Source organism: Pteropus alecto, unplaced genomic scaffold, assembly GCF_000325575.1.
Source record: "Pteropus alecto unplaced genomic scaffold, ASM32557v1 scaffold35, whole genome shotgun sequence".
In the NCBI taxonomy this organism is placed as follows: domain Eukaryota; kingdom Metazoa; phylum Chordata; class Mammalia; order Chiroptera; family Pteropodidae; genus Pteropus; species Pteropus alecto.
The window spans coordinates 8,122,697-8,129,113 of NW_006437828.1; the positions used below are offsets into that span (position 1 = coordinate 8,122,697).

At 39.0% G+C, this 6,417-nt stretch overlaps 1 protein-coding gene across 3 annotated transcripts in view; it reads right to left on the bottom strand.

Annotated features, from left to right (window-relative positions):
• The window catches only part of EPSTI1 (epithelial stromal interaction 1), a 73,752-nt gene that overhangs the window by 39,479 nt on the left and 27,856 nt on the right, over nt 1-6,417 (bottom strand). The gene's annotated exons all lie outside the window — the stretch shown is intronic.

Sequence of the window (6,417 nt, forward strand, 5' to 3'; positions counted from 1 at the left end):
TGTTTATTTCTTCCTTACAATTTAAAGTCTGTCTATTTTATCAAAATTTTAAAAAAAAAAAAAAAACAAACCCCCAAAAACAAAAAACCCTTGGTTTAATTTGTATATGATCATTTCTTCTTTTCTATTTCATCATGTTTTAATTTTTCTCGGCATTTATTGTTTCTTTCTACTTATTTGTATTTATTTTATGGTTATAATCCTACCTTAGTAAAATGCTTCATTCTTTTGTTTCCTGTTTTCCTAAATGCTTTTAAAAACCTACATTTTCTAAATCATTTTATAGTCACATTCCGTAATTTTAACATGAGATTCTTTGAATTTTATATTCTTTATCCACAAGTAATTTGTAACTAAAGTTTTGCTTTCGATTTTTTTCTACCTAATACTCATTTCATAAGGTAATTTGAAAAAAAATTAATTGGATAAACTTTAAAATGTCTTATTGCTTAATAACTAATTTTATTATACTTTTCTTAGGAATGGTGGCTTTCTGGGATTTAGGGGTTTTGAAGAACTTCTAGAGAGTCTTTGAGACCTCTGGCATGGCAATTGGTAGTCAAGTCAGTATTTATAAAGAATATATATATTCATATACTGGTTACAACACTATAACTGTGTCTATTAATCATGCTGAGTCATTGTTTTTCAAATTCTCTATTCCTTGTGTAGTTTTTTGATTCACTTGATCTATTAATTTCTACAGAGACAATTAAATAAAAGGAAAATCTGACAAATCTATGATCTACATTACAGACTTGAGCAGTTTTTGTTTTATGTATTTCAAATCTATATTTATCAATAAAGATTTATAGTTCACGTTATTTTTGTATTACGTATTTTATCTGCATAAGATATCTCTCATCCTGTTGAATGCTTTTCACTTTGAGTTCAATTTTGTCTCATTAATATTGCTACATCTGCTTTCTTTCATTACCATTTATGGTTATATATTTCATGCCTTAATTTGTAACTTTTTTTGCTTTATAGCTATCTCCTGTAATAGCATATAGCTAGGTTATTTTTATGCATATAGCTAGATTTTTATTATTTTCTATGCAATCACAGAACTTTTCTTTTAATAAGGAGATTTGGCCTATATACCTTTTTTATGATTGCTGACTGTTGCCTGTAAAACACCCGCCCTCTTTTCTGCCTTTGCTGTAATGATCCAATTTTCGTTTGTTGCATCTTTTTCTCCTAATGTATTTATTTTGTATGTCCTATTCGTATAAATAATATAATTAAATATAGAAAACTGAGTAATTATGTGTTTTTAGTGCAATATCTAGAATTCACAAGCATTCACTCATGCAAAGAAAAAATACTTATTTTATTCCTATATTCCTTTTTACCTTCTGCCTCTTTTAAGACTAAAATCTTCCATAATTTTAAGTTGACTCTGTCGATTCTTAATTTTTTAAAAAAAGAAAGAAAACAATCATCTACTTGACCATAAATGTCACTGTCTTCTTTGCTTACAATTGTTCTGGTATGTGATTACCTCTTCTTTCTTCTGTTCATTATTCGTTTGACCAGAGTTCATTTCGTGGTGATTTTTTCAGTGAGGATCTTAGAATTCACATAAAAGTGACGGACTGGGCTGTGCGGATAGCTCGCGTCCAAGACGGAGGCGCACATTCTCCCCGGGTGCGGTGTGTTTACCAGGAGCACTTTCTGGACCCCAGGGCCTTCTTGGTGAACAGTCACTTGTCAAAAAGTTCCTAGGCTCTATCCTGGGGTCAAGGGCCAGAGTCAGCTGATCCCCCTCTTCACTCCTTGTTTGGCCTTCCTCCTTCATTCTTTGTTTCCCTCTGCCATCCAAGCACCATCCTAGATTTCTTCCATGGATTATATTGATTAATCTTCTTTTGAGTTAGCAACAAATACTAGCCACACCCCATGCACAACACAAGGAAACAGAAGCTCAAAGAGGTTACATAATGTTCTTCGACTCCTATGGAGAGAGATTAAGGTTCGACCCCAGGCAGGCGGTCTAATCCCAGATCTGTCCAAGACGGGGGGCGGTGATGGTACCGGGCCCCAGTGATGAGATAACTAAGTCGAACTATTTTGCAAATAAGGCGTGAGTCAGCTTTTACTTTTGCCAATTACTAATTACATACGGAGAAAGATGGAGGCTGTCCCAGACATGCAGGAGCTGGCCTGGCACTCAGCGCTAGCGAGGCCTTGGTATCCTCCTGTTGAAAGTAATTTCCTACAATATCAACATCAGAAGATGTTACTCTGTGACTGTGATGGATCATGACAGAAATAAGACCACCCTAATATACTTGAATAAAGAAAAATACATAAATCTTGTCTTAAGCACAAGAGTGACCGGACACCCCCAACTTCTGGGTAATATGAGTGACTGCTGCTCCTTTATCGATTACAGCTTTACTCTCCGGTCTTCCCCCTCCTTTCGGACATGATTGATTAAGACACCTAATCACAATTACCACTGCCGGTAGCATCCAACCCAGAGCAGGAGCCTTGTTGCCACCCCCGACACACAGTCACCTGACACAAGGCCAACTCCTATCAGTCCTTTCTTATTATCGTGGCCATGTCATCTTCTTACTAAGGTGGCCCACGCTGTGGCTAAAGCATCTGGGATTCATTTTCCAAGCAATGGGAAATAATTGAGGTTTTTAGAGCAGGGTTGTGGCATGACCCAAGTTGTGCTTTAGAAAACGAAATCTGACAAAACATGTAAGACAATCAAGAGAACTGGAGACTCTGGGCAAAGCCAGTAATGAAGCCATTCCAGGAGTCCGGGGGATGACAAGGAGACAGAAGCCACCATACGAGTGGCTGTGACAAATACCTACGCGAAGGTGGTGGCAGTGGGAATGGACATGCATGAGGATGTCTGCAGGAAGGACTGACAGTGTGTGGAAATTTTGATACGGTCTCAACCATCGACATGATTTAACGTTCAGTAGGCGGAGACTCAGACCAGATTTCTCATAAAATGTTCAGTCTCGTACTGAACAACATAGATAGGGGATTTTCGTATCTATAAATTCACTTCATTAGCATAGGGTAGAAAGTTATGAATAGGATGACTTTCGCTTCACCTTGCTTGGATTATAAAACGTAAGGTTGGATTTAAGCCTAGCGTATGGATAAGGGATCCATTTAGCCCTTAAGTGTCTTTTGGAAGCTCCCATGAAGGGCATTAGAAGTTTTGTGAGCATATTAGAAGGCAAACTTGAAGCCTAAGCGTGCATATTCAGCAGACCGACCTAGATCCGCAGCTCTAAGAAACTAAAACAGATGAAGACAGGCCTCGGAGGGGCTCATCGCACTATTATTCAGACGGAAGTAAAAGAGACGCACGGCTCCCGCGGCGGAAACGCAGAACGCTTCCCAACGTTGCGATCCACAGGCTGAGCGTGGGGCGGGCTCGACAGTGTGGGAATAGGAAGGTCCTGGGTTGAAACGAGCTTGGTTCTAAGAGCTTTTCGGAGCGGGCTTTCAGGAACTGAGCCGCTTCTCCACCCAAGATATTGGAAGCGGCACCAGGGCATAGAGCTCAGGCAGGGGAGGTCCGGCGCGAGTCAGGGACTAAGCCAGCGTTGGACCTGGAAGAAGGTGTTATTTACTCATAATACATGATGAAAATCAGAGGAGCAGACAGAGTTCCTCAGTTTTTCCTTTGCTGGACAAAATTTAGATCTGGGTCGGCAGAAACAGAGTCAACTTTGCTCAAATCTTCCTCTCCGAACTGACCTGTCCCCTAGTCTTCCCCACATGTCCCTCATGGCACCACGGTACTTGTCACCCCCCATCCGGGGCAGGTATTCTCTGACCTTCAAAAATCATGTTTCCAAACTGCCTATTTTCTCTAACCCTTCAAATCTCTAGACCAAGATATTTCTGGATTGCTTACAGTTTCCGCGACTTTGGGCAATTTGTATTTGCCAAAATGCAAATTGGGCAAATAAGGATGCTACCGCCATGACAGGGCTGATCTGAAAAATCAATGAAAAAAAAAAAGTACATAATATGCAGAACAGTCCTGACATGCCACAGCTTCTCAATAATATAGCAGCCTATTATTACTTTGGCTATTTAATTTAAAAGAGCCAAACTCTTTGTATTTTTTTTAAAAACTATACAAGTATAAATGGTTATTAGATATGAATTGACATTTTAAATGTTTAAAAGATACCCAACTCTTATTGTTCCAGCAAATCCTTGAGAGGATGTTGTTTTTCCTCATATCCAGAGACATCCCACCCAAGCCCCCACCATTGGTTAAGTAGGCTCAAAATTTAAATCTGTCTACATTCATCAGAAAGACACGATTAGAAAGAAGACTATAACCCTTAAATTACCTAAATATCAACATCTTCTCTCTGATATATTAAAAAAAAAAAACCCACAAGAAAAGGTTTATTAACGGATACTTCGAATCCTCAAAAATATCAATAATATTGATTAATAGAAAAGGCCATCCTGAAAAGTATCACGATTTGCCTTTTTATAAGTAGTAAACAATTACAGAGAGTAAAAATAACAGTGAAAACTACACCAAGCTTAGTCGTCTATTTCTACCCTTTGTTCTCATGCTCAAGAATCCTAAAACTAACTCCATACTGTGAATTTCGAGTCTGTCCCCAGCCAAAGTAACAGACTTAATGCACCATTAATCTGGTCTGCTCTCAGCCACCAATTGAAATAGTCACAGTCATTCGACTTTTAAGGAAAAGACAGCACTGCAGAAGTACGTTCCAGAGGTCTTTTCATAAGAACCGTCCCGTGTGCTCCATCTGTACGTACAATCTGCTGGGGTATTTTCAGCCAGCTTGCCTGGGCAGATGAATGCGTACAATTAGAAAGCAACCTCACAGGCATTCAATAAACTGCCTTCGTGATTACACTCAGGAGAGTCCCTTTGGATGTCAATAAAAGCCTAGTTTTCTGCCTGTTAGCTAAATAATTGACAACAACTAAAAATAATCAGAAGCGAATGAACGAAGTCAGAGACGAGGTGTTAAGAAAGAGCACATTAAGATTCTAGCGGAGGTGCCCCAGGATGCTATCGCCAGCTATTCCTCTAGCAACTGGGATTTATAATCTGCTCAAGTCCATGGTTACCCTTCTGTACAGAAAAAAATAAAAAATAAAAAAAAAAAATAACGCTATTCCTGATCTATTCGAACCACATATAACGGCATGCTGAAACTGACAAGGACACGAGGTTTTGGCTCGTTTGAAAGAATTTCTTACTTGCGTTTATATTTTGTGCTTCCTGGTTTGACAGCTTCAGGAGAATCTAATCTGGGGAGGTGGAGGTGGGGCGGGGCTGAGGTTAGGGGAGGGAGATGGGTAACAGCCTTTTTGGTCTGGTGAAATCTTTGCGCTATTAAAATTCTAACGGCTCTCCCAGATAATTTTTTTTCCCTATTAACTGACTCGGAGAAGGTATGGTAAAGTTATACGGAGAGCCCATCTTTCCTAAAATGTCCTTTTCATATTTCTAGCTATACAATGCTCATTCATTTCAGAAGCTATTGACCTTTTAATTTCAAAAGTAGTTCAAAAAATACTTTTTAGAAGAAACTCGCATAGATACTTCTTGTGTTTCTCAATAGGCTTTAAAAATCAATTTCAGATACTTCTCATTTTTAGCCACCTTCTCTTTTTTTCTGGTAAACTGGGACTTTCACGATAAGCAGAAGAAAGACCGAGAGTGAAATGTGCGTGTAATTGAATTCGGCGCCACTGATGATGGCTGAAGCGAAAACTTTTTTTTTTTTCCCTGTCAGAAAAGGGATGATTGATCTCTAGCATTAAGTAAAACACAAGTCGGAGAAGCCCAAAGACAATGAAAGAAAGGTTGGGTGACATAACCTCCCAACGTCTTTTAAAACTTCAAGGATCTCTTACCCTTCACCTTAACACATTTAAAACTTTCCAGAAAATGGACTCTTTCGACCTGCCAGTCGTACACCTACAACTCCTCATCGGTAAGCAGATCTTCCCTTTCCCAGAGTAAAACTAGGATGCCATGGGGTGAATACACTGGTCCTTATCGTAGCTCTAGGTGACGATCGCCCTCATTGCCTAGAAATAAACTCTCATCCACTCTCCACCCATGGAAGTGGGTAGTGTCAACATTTCATTAACACCCGAATCTAGTGCCTCCCTCCCGCCATCTGTCTCTCTGACACAGAATTTCTCCTGGTGTTTAGCTTCCTACCAGGTCCCTCGCCCCTTATGCCTGCCTTGGAAGAAGAATGGGAAAGACAGGGTATGGATTCGATGACTCACATGCGGGTAATGCCTAGTTTATTTTCATTCATCCATTTATTTATTTATTTATTTATTTATTTATTTATTTATTTATTCTAAATTTGAAAATCAAGCCAAATGAAGTATTAAGCCATCTCAACACCCAAATAC